This window comes from Rattus norvegicus, chromosome 4 (assembly GCF_021556685.1).
Source record: "Rattus norvegicus strain SHRSP/BbbUtx chromosome 4, alternate assembly SHRSP_T2T, whole genome shotgun sequence".
Lineage (NCBI taxonomy): Eukaryota > Metazoa > Chordata > Mammalia > Rodentia > Muridae > Rattus > Rattus norvegicus.
In genome coordinates, this window is record NC_141537.1 from 71,114,175 (window position 1) to 71,132,532 (window position 18,358).

General features: G+C 39.0%; 1 protein-coding gene across 1 annotated transcript in view; it reads right to left on the bottom strand.

Moving 5' to 3' along the window:
• The window catches only part of LOC102554637 (anionic trypsin-2-like), a 50,765-nt gene extending 46,722 nt beyond the window's left edge, over positions 1–4,043 (bottom strand). Inside the window, exon 1 of the mRNA XM_087655456.1 lies at positions 3,915–4,043. The gene's annotated coding sequence lies outside the window, so the exon portion shown is untranslated. The remainder of the gene's footprint in view (positions 1–3,914) is intronic.
• Between the last annotated feature and the right edge of the window lie 14,315 nt (positions 4,044–18,358).

The following is an 18,358-nucleotide window of genomic DNA, read 5'->3' on the forward strand; positions in this document are numbered from 1 at the left end:
ATGTTTTTACATACTCCAAGAGACAACAGACCCAGACTACTATACCAACCAAAACTTTTAATCACTATAGACAGAGAAAACAAGATATTCCGTGATAAGACCAATTTTAAGCAATCTACAAATCCAGGGCTATAAAAGGCACCAAAAAGAAAACTCTAACCTAAAGAGATTGACCACACCCAAGAAAACACAAGAAATAAACAATCCCATACCAGCAAATCAAAAGAGGCAAATACACACACACACACACACACACACACACACACACACACACACACACCATACAAACAATATAAGGGGAACCAACAAATGCTACTCATATCTCAGCATCAATGACCTCAATTCCCCAATAAAAAGACACAGACTATCAGAATAGGTGTGAAACAGGATCCATACTTCTGCTGCATCAAAGAAACATACTTTAAAATCAAAGATAATTATCACCTCACAATAAAACTATATAAAAATATATTCCAGCAAAAGAACTTAAGAAACAAGCTGGTGTAGATACTTCAATATGTGACAAACTAGACTTCAAACAAAAACTAATCAGAAGAGATAGAAAAGTACACTAAATACTTATCAAAGCAAAATTCAACCAAGAAGACATTGCAGTTTTAAACACACATACTCTAAATATAAGGGTACCCAAATTTGTACAAGAAACACTACTATAGCTTAAACCATATGTTGACTCTCATACACTAATAGTAGGAGACTTCAATATCCCACTGTTACCAACAGAAAGACCATTTAGACGAAAACTAAACAGAGAAATGCTAGAGTTAACTGATATTTTTTATTATATATGGCGTTTATTGTTTTCCCAATGGGTCCTGAATAGTGCAATAGTGGGATGGTAAAGTGAAAATATTTATTCTTTGTACAAGTTATTTTTTGTCGTTGTTTCTTTTTATTAATTTTTATTAGATCTATTTCTTTACTTACATTTCAAATGGTATTCCCTTTCCCAGTTTCCTGTTCATAAGTCCCCATGTCCGCCCCCTCCCCCATCCACCCCCTATACCACTCCTCCCCAACATTCCCCTGCACTGAGAGTCCAACCATGGCAGGACCAAGGGCTTCCCCTTCCACTGGTGCCCCAACAAGGCTATTCTCTTCTACATGTGCAGTTGGAGCCCTGGGTCAGTCCATGTATAGTCTTTGGATAGTGGTTTAGTCCCTGGAAGCTCTGGTTGGTTGGCATTGTTGTTCTTATGGGGTTGCAAGCTCCTTCAGCTCTTTCAATCTTTCCTCAAGGAGCTCCCTGCCAAAGGGGGTCCTGTTCTCAGTTCAGTGGTTTACTGCTAGCATTGACCTCTGTATTGGACATGTTCTGGATGTGTGTCTCTCAGAGAGATCTATATCCGGTCCCTTTCAGCATGCACTTCTTAGCTTCACCAATCTTATCTAGTTTTGGTGGCTGTGTATATATACATATACATACATATATGTATATATATATATATATAGGCCACATGTAGGGCAAGCTCTGAATGGCCGTTCCTTCAGTCGCTGTTCTAAACTTCGCTTCTGTATCCCCTATGGATATTTTCCCCCTTTTAAGAAAGAGTAGGAGTATCCACATTTTAGTCATCCTTCTTCTTGTGTTCCCTGTGGTCTGTGGATTGCATCTTGGGTAATTCAAGCTTTTGGGTTAATATGCACTTATCAATGAGTGCATACCAAGTGTGTTTTTCCGTGATTGGGTTACCTCACTCAGGATGATATTTTCTAGTTCCATCCATTTGCCTATATTTCATGAAGTCATTGTTTTTGATAGCTGAGTAGTACTCCATTGTGTAGATGTACCATATTTTTTTGAATCCATTCCTCTGTTGAAGGGCATGTGGGTTCTTTCCTGCTTCTGGCTATTAAAATAAGGCTGCTATGAACATAGTGGAACATGTGTCTTTGTTGTATGTTAGAGCATCTTTTGGGTATATGCCCAGGAGAGATATATCTGGGTTCTCAGGTAGTAGAATGTCCAATTTTTTGAGGAACCTCCAGACTGATTTCCAGAGAGGTTGTACCAGTTTGCAATCCCACCAACAATGGAGAAATGTTCCTCTTTCTCCACATCCTCGCCAGCATCTGCTCTCACCTGAGGTTTTGATCTTAGCCATTCTGACTGGTGTGAGGTGGAATCTCAGGGTTGTTTTGATTAAAAATGTGGTTATTTGTCTCTCTGGAGTCTAACTTCTTGAGTTCTTTGTATATTTTGGATATTAGCCCTCTATCAGGTGTAGGTTTGGTAACAATCTTTTCCCAATCTGTTGGTTGCCGTTTTGTCCTAATAATAGTGTCTTTTGCCTTATAAAAACTTTGCAGTTTTTTGAGGTCCCATTTGTCGATTCTTAATCTTTTAGAGTATAAGCCATTGGTTCAGGAAATTTTCCCCAGTGCTCATGTGTTCGAGACTCTTCCCTACTTTTTCTTCTATTAGTTTGAGTATGTCTGGTTTGATGTGGAGGTCTTTTATCCACTTGGACTTAAGCTCTGTACATGGTGAAAAGAATGGATCTATTTGCATTCTTTTACATGCTGACCTCCAGTTGAACCAGCACGATTTGTTGAAAATGCTATCTTTCTTCCACTGGATGGTTTTAGCTCCTTTGTCAAAGATCAAGTGACCATAAGTGTGTGGGTTCATTTCTGGATCTTCAATTCTGTTCCATTGATATATCTGCCTGTACCAATACCATACAGTTTTTATCACTATTCCTTGAGGTCAGGGATGGTGATTCACCGAGAATTTATTTTATAGCTGAGTATAGTTTTCACTCTCCTGGGTTTTTTGTTATTCCAAATGAATTTGTAAATTACTCTTTCTATCTCTTTAAAGTATTGAGTAGGAATTTTGATTGGGATTGCATTGAATCTGTAGACTGCTTTTGGCAAAACAGTCATTTTTACTACATTAATCCTGCCAATCCATGAGCATGGGAGATCTTTCCATCTTCTGAAATCTTCCTCAATTTCTTTCTTCAGAGACTTGAAATTCTTGTCACACAGATCTTTCACTTGCTTGGTTAAAGTCACACCAAGATATTTTATATTATTTAGGACTATTGTGAAGGGTGTCATTTCCCTAATTTCTTTCTCATCCTGTTTATCCTTTGAGTGGAGGAAGGCAAACCAAATGAACCTAGCAAGTATTTACAGAACATTTCACCTAAACACACAAGAATATAACTTCTTAGCTCCTCATGGAACTTTTCCAACATAGACCACATATCTAGACACAAAGCAACTCTCGACAGATAGAAGAAATTACACTGTGACCCCATTTTGCCACCATGGATTAAAGCTGGATATGGGGCAAGTGGAACTCTATCACCAGACAGAAAACCTGGTAACATCAAGCAGATTAAGAAACCCCAGCAATGCTCATAATTGAAAACTGTAGGCATTTGAATCTGCTCCTGACCCACTTACTGCCCTGGAGCACATGATCACCACACCTCACTAAGAAGAACCTGGCAACCTGTCACAGAGCATAGGACCCAATGTTCTTCATGCTAATGAGGTGGTATCTAGATGGACTCCAAGGGTTTGGCCAATAAGCTTCCCTTCTGGGACATTCCATCCTGCAAAAGCTATTTCATCTCTGTTCCAGTGTGAGTAGTCTTATGTATCCATTTTCCACTATGAATAAACAGTTTGAACAAGTAAGGACTGTCTTTCTGTCAAGACCGCTGTGAGGGGAAGCCTTGTTACTAAGAAGTGCTGCCCAACTCTCTGACAGGAGGCCCCTCCTTGCTCCTGAATCTGACCCTCACCTTAAGCTAAACCAGATTCCCTCCTCCCTGCCCCATGGTTCATCTCTGGCCAGTGACCCCATTCCCAACTCCTCAAGGTTCCCAGTGGCATCTGGGTGTCCAGGAGTTTCTTATCCGTGCTAGGGCCCCCACCTTAGGATGTGTTTGACACCCCTGAGCAGGTGTCAGTGCTCCCCATGTCCAGCACCCAGATGGTGGTAATGGTGGAGTAGCCTAGTCCTCCTGCATTTCCTCCACTGGAGTGGCATTCACACACCCCACTTGCAAAGTGAAACATAAACCCTCAGATATCCACAGCAAAAGAATTACAAACTCATTGAAACTATAGAACCCACTGGATGAAAAATGGGTCAAGAGAATTGTTTGTTTAGTTTATAACTTCTCAGAATTGAATTAAAATGAATATGCAACAAACCCAAACTTATGGAACACAATGAAGGCAGTTCTAATAAGCAAGTTCGTAGTACCAAATGTCTACATTTTTAAAAAATGGAAATATATCAGATATTTAAGAAACCTCTGAAAGCTCTGGAACAAAAGGAAGAAATCATACCCAAAAGGAGTAGTTAGCAAGAAATAATCAAACTTTCTGTTGCAATAAATAAAATAGGAATGAACACAATAAAATGCAAGAAATCAATGAAGAAAAAATTAGTACTTTGAAGAAAAAAATACAAATAAGATTTATAAACCCAGAAGAGACTGCACTCTGTGCACATCCAGACGCCAGAGGAAAACACCAAACGTCATCTGGAACCCTGGTGCACGGAGGCTCCCAGAAAGAGCGGCGCAGATCTTCCCGGTTGCTGCCACAGCGGAGAGGACTTAGGCAGTACCCCACGAGCAAACTTGAGCCTTGGAACCGCAGGTAGGACCAACTCTTCCCCTGCAAGAAACCTGCCTGGTGAACTCAGGACACACAGAGGCAAAATTCCTCTAGGACCAGGCACTTCCTGTGTTTACCAGAAGTCCCACACCCGAGGATCCCGGCCCGCAGCAGCTCTCTGCTCCCAAACCCCGTGGGAGAGAGACCTCACCGCCTGATCAGGTGGGCACTCCTGAGGCTGCAGAATGGAGGAGACCACCAACACTGCCCACCCCTGCCCACATCCCTGGCCCAAGAGGCAACTGTATAAGGCCTCTGGGTTCCCGTAGGGGAGGGCCTGGGAGCAGCAGGACCCCTGCGCCTGAGACACCGCCGGAACCTGAAGGAAACAGACCGGATAAACAGTTCTCTGCACCCAAATCCCGTGGGAGGGAGAGCTGAACCTTCAGAGAGGCAGACACGCCTGGGAAACCAGAAGAGACTGCACTCTGTGCACAACCAGACGCCAGAGGAAAACACCAAACGTCATCTGGAACCCTAGTGCATGGAGGCTCCCGGAAAGAGCGGCGCAGATCTTCCCGGTTGCTGCTGCCGCGGAGAGCACTTAGGCAGTACCCCACGAGCAAACTTGAGCCTTGGAACCGCAGGTAGGACCAACTTTTCCCCTGCAAGAAACCTGCCTGGTGAACTCAGGACACAGGCCCACAGGAACAGCTGAAGACCTGTAGAGAGGAAAAACTACACGCCCGAAAGCAGAACACTCTGTCCCCATAACTGGCTGAAAGAAAACAGGAAAACAGGTCTACAGCACTCCTGACACACAGGCTTATAGGACAATCTAGCCACGGTCAGAAATAGCAGAACAAAGTAACACTAGAGATAATCTGATGGCGAGAGGCAAGCGCAGGAACCCAAGCAACAGAAACCAAGACTACATGGCATCATCGGAGCCCAATTCTCCCACCAAAGCAAACACGGAATATCCGAACACACCAGAAAAGCAAGATCTAGTTTCAAAATCATATTTGATCATGATGCTGGAGGACTTCAAGAAAGACATAAAGAACTCCCTTAGAGAACAAGTAGAAGCCTACAGAGAGGAATCGCAAAAATCCCTGAAAGAATTCCAGGAAAACACAATCAAACAGTTGAAGGAATTAAAAATGGAAATAGAAGCAATCAAGAAAGAACACATGGAAACAACCCTGGACATAGAAAATCAAAAGAAAAGACAAGGAGCTGTAGATACAAGCTTCACCAACAGAATACAAGAGATGGAAGAGAGAATCTCGGGAGTAGAAGATTCCATAGAAATCATTGACTCAACTGTCAAAGATAATGTAAAGCAGAAAAAGCTACTGGTCCAAAACATACAGGAAATCCAGGACTCAATGAGAAGATCAAACCTAAGGATAATAGGTATAGAAGAGAGTGAAGACACCCAGCTCAAAGGACCAGTAAATATCTTCAACAAAATCATAGAAGAAAACTTCCCTAACCTAAAAAAAGAGATACCCATAGGCATACAAGAAGCCTACAGAACTCCAAATAGATTGGACCAGAAAAGAAACACCTCCCGTCACATAATTGTCAAAACACCAAACGCACAAAATAAAGAAAGAATATTAAAAGCAGTAAGGGAAAAAGGTCAAGTAACATATAAAGGCAGACCTATCAGAATCACACCAGACTTTTCGCCAGAAACTATGAAGGCCAGAAGATCCTGGATAGATGTCATACAGACCCTAAGAGAACACAAATGCCAGCCCACGTTACTGTATCCTGCAAAACTCTCAATTAACATAGATGGAGAAACCAAGATATTCCATGACAAAACCAAATTTACACAATATCTTTCTACAAATCCAGCACTACAAAGGATAATAAAGGGTAAAGCCCAACATAAGGAGGCAAGCTATACCCTAGAAGAAGCAAGAAACTAATCATCTTGGCAACAAAACAAAGAGAATGAAAGCACACAAACATAACCTCACATCCAAATATGAATATAACAGGAAGCAATAATCACTATTCCTTAATATCTCTCAACATCAATGGCCTCAACTCCCCAATAAAAAGACATAGATTAACAAACTGGATACGCAATGAGGACCCTGCATTCTGCTGCCTACAGGAAACACACCTCAGAGACAAAGACAACACTACCTCAGAGTGAAAGGCTGGAAAACAATTTTCCAAGGAAATGGTCAGAAGAAGCAAGCTGGAGTAGCCATTCTAATATCAAATAAAATCAATTTTCAATTAAAAGTCATCAAAAAAGATAAGGAAGGACACTTCATATTCATCAAAGGAAAAATCCACCAAGATGAACTCTCAATCCTCATCTTCGGTTGGTTTATATACAAGTGTGCAATTTCTAGGCTTGAAAGTAAAATGATGCTATCTGGTGCTGGATAGAGGAGCCTTATTTTTTATTATGGCAGCTTGCTATTTTTGTAACATGGTGATTTGGTTGAACACAATAAAGTACAGTAGTAACTGATCTCCCCTTCTTCCTGGATGAGTGAGGAGATGATTAAATGTTGATGTCAGCATCCTTGAGCATATTCAGATGAGCTTCTGCTTCTGTTGAAAAGGATGCTGTGTTTGATTGTGGTCCGAAGCTTTGAAGCACTACTTGGCATCTCCTTCCTTGGAGGTCTCACTGTTTAAACATAACAGATTTGATAGCTTGTTGGTAAGGTGAGGTCCAGCTTGTCTCCACTAGGTCATCTTCATGTGAATCCGGTGGTTATACGGTTTTGTTCTAGGGATATTTCATTTTTTTAATAACGGTTTTAGCTGACATTCATGGAGAGAATGAATCCTTAGAACTGTGCCACTAGTGAAAGGAAATCCTGTCTAAAGTATGTTTCTTTACAAAGCTGTGTCACACCATCCTTTGGGCCCTCTGCTGGAAAAGTAGAATCAAGTCTCAAATAATGCCTTTTAAATTGTATCCTCTAGTATTATAGATGTAGGACAGTACTGTATCATACCTCTGTGGATGTAAAATAGCTTGTACCTGCTTTATGATACGTAGTAGTGACCGTGCTTTATCAGAGCTGTTTTTAATGATGTTGCTCAGAATGTTTTCTTTCCAGATGATGATTGAGAAGCTAATTTAAAAAAAAATGGTGCCAGGTACCACAAGAGTAACAGAACTGGGCTGTTTTCTCGGGTTTTGTTTTTTTACTTTTTTTTTTTAATGAAGTGTGCTGGATGTCTCTACAATTTTGTTCAGATGACTGCAGAACCTGGAAAAGCTGTTGCTGCTGTTGATGCATAACACACTATTATTGGTCTTTTTATATAAATATATATATATACAGATATATAATTTGAATTTTTTGAAACTTTAGCTGTGCTGTCAACTTTGGAAGAAAGTATCCCCGTTTACTGTGTTGAGTTGGCACTGTACAGAAATTAACAGCCATATTGGTCTAGAAATGTTGAACTTAAGTTTTTTCCATTTGTACAGGGGTAACACACTGTATTAAATATGTAAGGTCTTATCTACGTGGGTTTGATTACAAAAACTAATAAAGTATTCTCTAAATTAAAAAAAAAAGAAGGGGAGGGGGAGGGGTTAGGGGGATGTTCACCTGGAAACCCGGAAAGGTAACAACAATTGAAATGTCAATAAGAAATACCCAATTTAATAAAGATCGAGAAAAAAAAGAAATTCACAAACAAAAACACTATAAAAACACAAAATTGGAAACTGTAATATACATGCAAAATACCAGTAAGAATAAAATAAAATGCCCAAACAAAGCAATATGGAGCAAAGTCCCCCCTCTCAACAGCAGGACCCCATCTAACTTGAACCTGTGAGTGCTGCCACAGCCTCGCTGGTTTATATGTGGAGTGCTAGATTTCTATTTAGCAAATTCAATAATCTTCAATATCATATTATTTTGTGTGACCTTTCTTTATTCACACCCTAACTCTCATAACCTTTTCTGCCACACACAAAACCTCTAATTTACATTATATTATATTATAATTCATATATATAATTCATAATATATTTTCATTTTAAATAATCTTTTAACACAAAGTCTTACTTTGCCATATAAAACTCATCTCATCCAAAAGCATTTCCCTTTTTCATTAGCCTTCCTTATCAATGACAAATTCCATACCTACGGCTTTAGATCACTTTCCCTTACACGATGGTGGTTCCTTCTGCCTTTTAAAATATCTTTCTCATTCTGAAAAAATACCTATAAAAAAAAAGTCTAATTTTGCTAATTTTCTGCCTTCTATATATCACACATATAATATATAATACATTAATAATATGACACATATAATACATCATACATTAATTATAGATTAATATACTACTGCTAATATTAACCATTAACCTATATAATAGCAACAATTAATATATTAATATAATATAAAATAGTAATACTTATATATTAATGTATTATATAATGTTATAAATATAATATATAATGCCTAATATATTTATATTGGATAATATATACTTATATACTTATATATCACATGTGCTATATATTATCTACAGTATATAGTATGTAATAATTATACATTATTATATATAATAAATTATATACAGTGATAAAAAAAAGATTTATAAACCCTTATCCAAATTGACTAAAAGGTGGAGAGAATATCAAAATATTCAAATTAACAGAATTATAAATATTTTCGGGACATGCAAACAGACACAAAGAAAACTCAGAGAATTATAAGAACATAATTTTAAAATCTGTACTCCACCAAACTGGAAAAGCTCAACAAAAAAATGCATAATTGTCTTTATCTATACCACTAACTAAACTTAAATCAAAATCAAGTAAGCAATTTGAACAAACCTTTAGCACCTATAAAATGGAAGCAGTAATTAAAAGTATCCTTGCCAAAAAAAATAAGTCATGGCCAGACAGTTTTAACACAAAACCTTTCAAAGAAGAGTTAATGCCAATATTCCTTCAATGATTCTACAAAATAATGACAAACTAACAAAGTGAAAAGCCCAATGTCAGGAATGGCTTTTTTTTTTTTTTTGGAAATTGTTGTCCACACTAATGTCCCATATACCTCCAAAGATTACAGTCTACTGCCATTATTCTTGGTTACCTTCCAGAACCTGATGGTATAGGATGGCTGCCCAAGACAACACATAATACATTGTTTCCTTCTCATCATCTACAACATCTGATTCTTTCAGTCCTTCCACAGTCTGTTTCTCGTTTGTATATAGTATGGCTCAATTTTGTTTTTTGAATCTAGCTATTTTGCTGAAAGTGTGTTTCAGCTGCAGGAGTTTCCTGGTGGAATACTTTGGTTACTTTGTATAGAATAATATCTACAAGTAAAGATAATTTTACTTCTTCCTTTTCTACTTGTATCACCTTGATTATAATGTATTATATTATTATATGTAATTAATTATATAATATAATATAATTCACTTGTCTTATTATTTCAAGTGCTATAATACTTCGAGTACTTCAATTACTAAGATTTCAAGTACTATATAGACTAGGTATAGAGTGGAAACCTGGCATGTTCCTGATTTCAGTAGAATTGCTTTGAGTTTCTCTTCACTTGAGTTGATGTTGGCTGTGAGCTTGCTGTGAACCGCCTTTAGGTTTGTATCTTTTATCCCTAATACCTCCCAGGACTTTTATCATGAAGAAGTGTTGGATTCAGTTCAAGCTCCTTTCTACATTTAATGAGATGATCATGTGATTTTTTTAAATTTGTTTATATAGTGTATTACATTTACTGATGTTCATATATTGAACTATCCCTGTAGCTCTGAGAGGAAGCCTACTTGACCTTGGCAAATGGTCTTTTTTTTTCTTTTCATCTTTATTAACTTGAGTATTTCTTATTTACATTTCAATTGTTATTCCCCTTCCCGGTTTCCAGGGCCAACATCCCCTAGCTCCTCCCCTCCCCCTCTCTATGGGTGTTCCCCTCCCCATCCTCCCCCCATTGCCGACTTCCCCCCAACAATCAAGTTCACTGGGGGGTTCAGTCTTGTCAGGAACAAAGGCTTCCCCTTCCACTCGTGCTCTTACTAGGCTATTCATTGCTACCTATGACATTGGAGCCCAGGGTTAGTCCATGTATAGTCCCTTGGGTAGTGGCTTAGTCCCTGGAAGCTCTGGTTGGTTGGCATTGTTGTTCATATAGTGTCTCAAGCCCCTTCAAGCTTTCAGTCGTTTCTAAGATTCCTTCGACGGGGGTCGGCAGATGGTCTTTTTGATGTGTTCTTGGATTTCATGTGCAAGTATTTTATTAAGAAATTTTGCATCTGCCTTCATAAGAATAATTGCTCTGTAATTCTTTTTCCTATTGAGTCTTTATGAGGTTTGGGTATTAGGATTGCTGAGTGCAGAAATGAGTGGGTCTCTAGTGTTTCTTTGTTTTGTTTTTTGGGTTTTTTTTGGATTTTTTGATTTTGTGTGTGTGTGTGTGTGTGTGTGCCTCTTCTTGGGCTCTTTTACTTCTGTTTGTTTTGTCCAATATGTTGGTATTTGTTTTCTCTTATCTTATTATACTTTATTTTATTTTTATACAATAAAAACTTGGTTTTTTGTTCTAGTGAGAGTTGAGGAGATATGAGAAGATGTGGAGAGGATCCAGGAGAAATAAAGAGAAAGAAAAACATGAATAGGATATATTATGTGAGAAAAATAACTATTTTTTCAATAAAAGAAAAAATCATTAGAAAAAAAGAAAGAAAATTTTAATAAATTCAGAGGAAAATCCCATGGATAAATCAGATCAAGTGGTAGAGAGACTCTTGGGTATTGAAAACAAGGTAGAGGAATTGAATCACTCAGTCACAGAAAATGTCAGATCTATAAAAATCCAAGGAAAAAGCATGCAAAAATGTCAATTAAAGGATTAAACCTACAAATAAAATTGGTAAAGAAGAAAACCCATTTCAATGGCACAGAATATTTTTTAACAAAATCCTAAAAGGAAAGTTTCCATGTACAAGCAAGGGATGCCTATGAAGGACCATTGGGTATACAAAATAACACATAGACAAGACTAGGAAAGAAGCTCCCATATCATATAATTGTCAAAACACTAAATGTACAGAATAAAGAAAGGATATTGAAAGCTATAAAGGAGAATGATCAACTCGCATATGTAGGCTTAGATTTTTCAAAACCTATTTTAATAAGGGTTCTCAAATGCTTGGACCCCCACCTCTGGTCTATCCCACTGTCCAAAGGTAAGGGAGAAAAGATGGTAAATTGGACAAGGGTATGTGATCTTGTTTAGTAGCTCTTTGGGATGATTCCAACCTCCGTTTGTCAGGATACCAGCAGTCCAGTTCAGTAGTGTCAGGATACCAACAGTCCAGTTGAAAAATGTCACCAAACATAAATAAGCAACAGTGGTACAACACAGCAGAAATCACGAGGCCTTCACCAAATCGGCATGGTCAACAGGAGTTACCAGGACCAAGCAGAACACCAGGAGTTCTCTGTCATGCCACTGTCAATAAAGTGAAGATCAGTGAAGACAGGACACCAACAAAGAGTTGCACAGCTACCTATGCAAGTGCCCCATCACTGTCTGTTGATTCTCACTTATACTCTCTCCAAACATCACTTGTCCTCACATGGGTCTTGCATCAGCAAAACACCACATGAGTCTGCACTATGTGACACAATAACAAAAAATTCCCACTTCACCGTGGAAAGCTTTTTGTGCAGCTTATATAAATTTCTGTAAGACAAAGGACAATGTCATTAGGACAAAATGGCAACCAATAGATTGAGAAAATATCTTTACCAATCCTACAACTGATAGAGGGCTAATATCAAAAATATACAAAGAACTCAAGAAGTTAGACTCCAGAGAGCCAAATAACACTATTAAAAAATGGGGTACAGAGCTAAACAAAGAATCCTCAGCTGAGGAATATCAAATGGCTGAGAAGTACCTAAAGAAAGGTTAAACATCCTTAGACATCAGGGAAATGCAAATCGAAACAACCCTGAGATCCTACCTCACACCAGTCAGAATGGCTAAGATAAAAAACTCAGATGACAACAGATGCTGGCAAGGATGTGGAGAAAAAGGAACACTCCTCCATTGTTGGTGGGATTGCAAACTGGTACAATCTCTCTGGAAATTAGTCTGGAAGTTTCTCAAAAAATTGGACATTCTACTCCCTGAGAACCCAGATACACTTCTCCTGGGCATATACCCAAAAGATGCCCCAACATACAACAAAGACACATGCTCCACTATGTTCATCGCAGCCTTATTTATAATAGCCAGAAGCTGGAAAGAACCCAGATGCCCTTCAACAGAGGAATGGATACAGAAAATGTGGTACATCTACACAATGGAATATTACTCAGCTATCAAAAACAACGACTTCATGAAATTCATAGGCAAATGGTTGGAACTGGAAAATATCATCCTGAGTGAGCTAACCCAATCACAGAAAAACACACATGGTATGCAATCACTGATAAGTGGATATTAGCCCAAAAGCTCGAATTACCCAAAATACAATCCACAGACCACATGAAGCTCAAGAAGGACAATCAAAACACGGATGCTTCAGTCCTTCTTAAAGAGGAGAACAAAAATATTCATAGGAGGAAATATGGAGGCAATGTTTAGAGCAGAGACTGAAAGAACGGCCATTCAGAGCCTGCCCCACATGGGTACACAGCCCATATATATACAGCCACCAAAACACTGATGAAGCTAAGAAGTGCATGCTGACAGGAGCCTGATATCAAATACAGAGGCAAATGGTAGCAGCAAGCCATTGAACTGAGAATGGGATCCCAGTTCGAGGAATTAGAAAAAGGATTGAGGGAGCTGAAGGAGCTTGCAACTGCATAAAAACAACAATGCCAACCAACCAGGCCTCCCAGGGACTAAACCACTACCCAAAGACTATACATGGACTGACCCATGGCTCCAGCTGCATATATAGCAGAGGATGGCCTTGTTGGGCACCAATGGAAGGAGAAGCCCTTGGTCCTGCCAAGGCTGGACCTCCCAATATAGGAGAATGTTGGGGGGCAGAAGCAAGGTGGTTTGGTAGGGGAACACCCTTATAGAAGAAGAAGAAGAGGGGGATGGGATAGAGGGCTTATCCACAGCAAACTGGGAAAGGGAATAACATTTGAAATGTAAATGAAAAATATCTAATAAAAAATGAAAATAAATAAATAAATAATATTATTGGCAAGTACCTGGGCTCAAGGAAGTAGACTTAGATAAGAATATTCATATTTGGGCTAATGCAAGGATCAAAGTAAACACAGCCAGGGAATGTGTGACTTCCCTTTGTCTTGGTAAACCTGATAAGCCCCTAGAAGCAGTGATTCCAAGGACTTTGATTATTACTTCGTTTGATTACTACATGGTATGATCTCTTTGTTCCTTGCCTTGCTTGATCACTTTGTCTTTGTTCTGAGAACTGACAGTATGTATTCTTTGAATGTACCTAGATTGATATAAAAGCAGAGTGGGAAAAAATAAACCTCCTTCAACTTCAGCACTGGCTGGAATCATGCTACAATGTTGTCTAATCATCTTTTTTCTTTTCAATCCTCACTCCATCCTTGAAACCCTGTTGACTGACTGAACTGGCTTGTTCACTTCACACATACAAATGCAGATGTCTCAGAATAATGGCTGATTTTTTTCAATAGAGACTATAAAAAAAAGTAGGGTTTGGACCTACCTTGTACAAGTTATGAAAGACCACAGATGCAAGCCCAGGCTATCATACGCACAAAAATGACTAGGTGTAAACAAAGGAAAAAGAACTTTTTTCCATGATAAAGTCAGATTTTAGGGAATTATGATCCCTAAGTCATCTCCATGGAGGATACTGGAAAAAATACTTAGTTCTGAAGAGGGGACATATGCCTGAGAAGGCCCATGCTCATTCTCAGGACTTTTATCATGAACGGGTGTTGAAATTTATAAAAATGCTTTCTCAGCATTTAATGAGATGATCATGTGGTTTTCTTCTTTCAGTTTGTTTATATATTAGATTGCTGTGATGGTTTTCCGTATGTTAAACCATCCCTGCATGCCTGGGATGAAGCCTACTTGATCATGGTAGATGATTGTTTTGATGTGCTCTTGGATTCGGTTTGCCAGAATTTTATTGAGTATTTTTGTGTCGATATTCATACGGGAAATTGGTCTGAAGTTCTCTTTCTTTGTTGGATCTTTTCGTGGTTTAGGTATAAGAGTAATTGTAGCTTCATAGAAGGAATTTGGTAGCGCTCAAACTGTTTCAATTTTCTGGAATAGTTTGGATAGTATTGATATGAGGCCTTCCATGAAGGTCTGATAGAATTCTGCACTAAACCCGTCTGGACCTGGGCTCTTTTTGGTTGGGAAACCTTTAATGACTGCTTCTATTTCTTTAGGAGTTATGGGGTTGTATAAATGATTTATCTGTTCCTGATTTAACTTCGGTACCTGGTATCTGTCTAGGAAATTGTCCATTTCCTGCAGATTTTCAAGTTTTGTTGAATATAGTCTTTTGTAGTAGGATCTGATGATTTTTTGAATTTCCTCTGAATCTGTAGTTATGTCTCCCTTTTCATTTCTGATTTTGTTAATTTGGACACACTCTCTGTGTCCTCTGGTTAGTCTGGCTAAGGGTTTATCTATCTTGTTGATTTTCTCAAAGAACCAACTTTGGGTTCTGTTGATTCTTTCTATGGTCCTTTTTGTTTCTATTTGGTTGATTTCAGCTCTGAGTTTGATTATTTCCTGCCTTCTACTCCTCCTGGGTGTATTTGCTTCTTTTTGTTCTAGTTCTTTTAGGTGTGCTGTCAAGCTGCCGATATATGCTCTCTCCTGTTTCTTTCTGCAGGCATTCAGAGCTATGAGTTTTCCTCTTAGCACAGCTTTCATTGTGTCCCATAAGTTTGGGTAAGTTGTACCTTCATTTTCATTAAATTCTAAGAAGTCTTTAATTTCTTTCTTTATTTCTTCCTTGACCAGGTTATCGTTGAGTAGAGCATTGTTCAACTTCCATGTATATGTGGGCATTCTTCCCTTATTGTTATTGAAGACCAGCTTTAGCCCGTGGTGGTCTGATAGGATGCATAGGATTATTTCTATCTTTCTGTATCTGTTGAGACCTGTTTTATGACCAATTATATGGTCAATTTTGGAGAAAGTACCATGAGGTGGTGAGAAGAAGGTATATCCTTTTGTTTTAAGATAGAATGTTCTATAAATATCTCTTAAGTCCATTTGGTTCATGACTTCTCTTAGTCTGTCTATGTCTCTGTTTAATTTCTGTTTCCATGATCTGTCCATTGATGAGAGTGGGGTGTTGAAATCTCCTACTATTATTGTGTGAGGTGCAGTGTGTGCTTTGAGCTTTAGTAAGGTTTCTTTTACGTATGTAGGTGCCCTTGTATTTGTAGCATAGATATTTAGGATTGAGCGTTCATCTTGGTGGATTTTTCCTTTGATGAATATGAAGTGTCCTTCCTTATCTTTTTTGATGACTTTTAGTTGAAAATCATTTTTATTTGATATTAGAATGGCTACCCCAGCTTGCTTCTTCAGACCATTTGCGTGGAAATTTGTTTTCCAGCCTTTCACTCTGAGGTAGTGTCTGTTTGTCTCTGAGGTGTGTTTCCTGTAGGCAGCAGAATGCAGGGTCCTCATTGCGTATCCAGTTTGTTAATCTATGTCTTTTTATTGGGGAGTTGAGACCATTGATGTCGAGAGATATTAAGGAATAGTGATTATTGCTTCCTGTTATATTCATATTTGGATGTGAGATTATGTTTATGTGCTTTTCTTCTCTTTGTTTTGTTGCCGAGACGATTAGTTTCTTGCTTTTTCTAGGGTGTAGCTTGCCTCCTTATATTGGGCTTTACCGTTTATTAACCTTTGTAGAGCTGGATTTATAGAAAGATATTGTGTAAATTTGGTTTTGTCATGGAATATCTTGGTTTCTCCATTTATGTTAATTGAGAGTTTTGCAGGATACAGTAACCTGGGCTGGCATTTGTGTTCTTTTAGGGTCTGTATGACTTCTGTCCAGGATCCTCTGGCTTTCATACTCTCTGGTTAGAAGTCTGGTGTGATTCTGATAGGTCTGCCATTATGTTACTTGACCTTTTCCCCTTACTGCTTTTAATATTCTTTCTTTGTTTTGTGCATTTGGTGTTTTGACTATTATGTGACAGGAGGAGTTTCTTTTCTGGTCCAATCTATTTGGAGTTCTGTAGGCTTCTTGTATGTTCATGGGCATCTCTTTCTTTAGGTTAGGGAAGTTTTCTTCTATGATTTTGTCGAAGATATTTACTGGTCCTTTGAGTTGGGAGTCTTCACTCTCTTCTATACCTATTATCCTTAGGTTTGATCTTCTCATTGTGTCCTGAGTTTCCTGTATGTTTTGGACCAGTAGCTTTTTCCATTTTACATTATCTTTGACCGTTGTTTTGATGATTTCTATGGATTCTGCTCCTGAGATTCTCTCTTCTATCTCTTGTATTCTGTTGGTGATGCTTGTATCTATGGCTCCTTGTCTCTTCCTTTGGTTTTCTATATCCAGGGTTGTTTCCCTTTGTGCTTTCTTTATTCCTTCTATTTCCATTTTTAATTCCTTCAACTGTTTGATTGTGTTTTCCTGGAATTCTTTCAGGGATTTTTGTGATTCCTCTCTATAGGCTTCTACTTGTTTATTTATGTTTTCCTGAGTTTCTCTAAGGGAATTCTTTATGTCTTTCTTTAAGTCCTCCATCATCCTAATCAAATGTGATTTCAAATCTAGACCTTGCTTTTCTGGTGTGTTTGGATATTCAGTGTTTGCTTTCGTGGGAGAATTGGGCTCCGATGATGCCATGTAGTCTTGGTTTCTGTTGCTTGGGTTCCTGCACTTGCCTCTCACCATCAGGTTTTCTCTGGTGTTACCTTGTTCTGCTATTTCTGACTGTGGCTAGACTGTCCTATAGGCCTGTGTGTCAGAAGTGCTGTAGACCTGTTTTCCTGTTTTCTTTCACCCAGTTATGGGAACAGAGTTTTCTGCTTTCAGACGTGTAGTCTTTCCTGTCAACTGGTCTTCAGCTTTTCCTGTGGGCCTGTGTCCTGAGTCCACCAGGCATGTCACTTGGAGCAGAAAAGTTGGTCTTACCTCTGGTCCCGCAGCTGAAGTTGCTTGTGGGGGGCTGCTTTTGAGCTCTCCATGAGGGTAGCAACCAGCAGGGCCTGCACTGCCTTTTCCTGGGTACCCCGTGCACTGTGGTCCCAGATGGCATTAGGTGTTTTCCTCTGGAGTCAGAAATGTAGGCAGAGTGTAGTCTCTTCTGGCTTCCCAGGCGTGTCAGCCCCTCTGTAGGTTTAGCTCTCCCTCCCATGGGATTTGGGTACAGACAACTTTTGACCGGGTCCCTTCAGGTCCACACAGTGTCTGGACCACATGTGAACTGCCGCTCGAGTGCCCCTCTCTTCAGGTTCCTGTTTTAGTTCCTTAACTGAGACACCAACCAGAGTATGATGGGTTGAAAGAAACCCATTACTATTTTAAAATTCCCCCAAATTGTTCTTGCACAAATGCTATTTGGGTGAAGTTTGTCCTACCTGCAAAATGTCCTGGGGTAAAGGTAAAGCAGAAATTGTGGAAGTGGCCAGAGGAAGCCCACCCCTGATACTGCCTGGAGGGCCAGGACCCAGAGGGTCATAGTCAAGAGACTTGGAATAGAAAATGATGCCTAATTATACTCTGCTA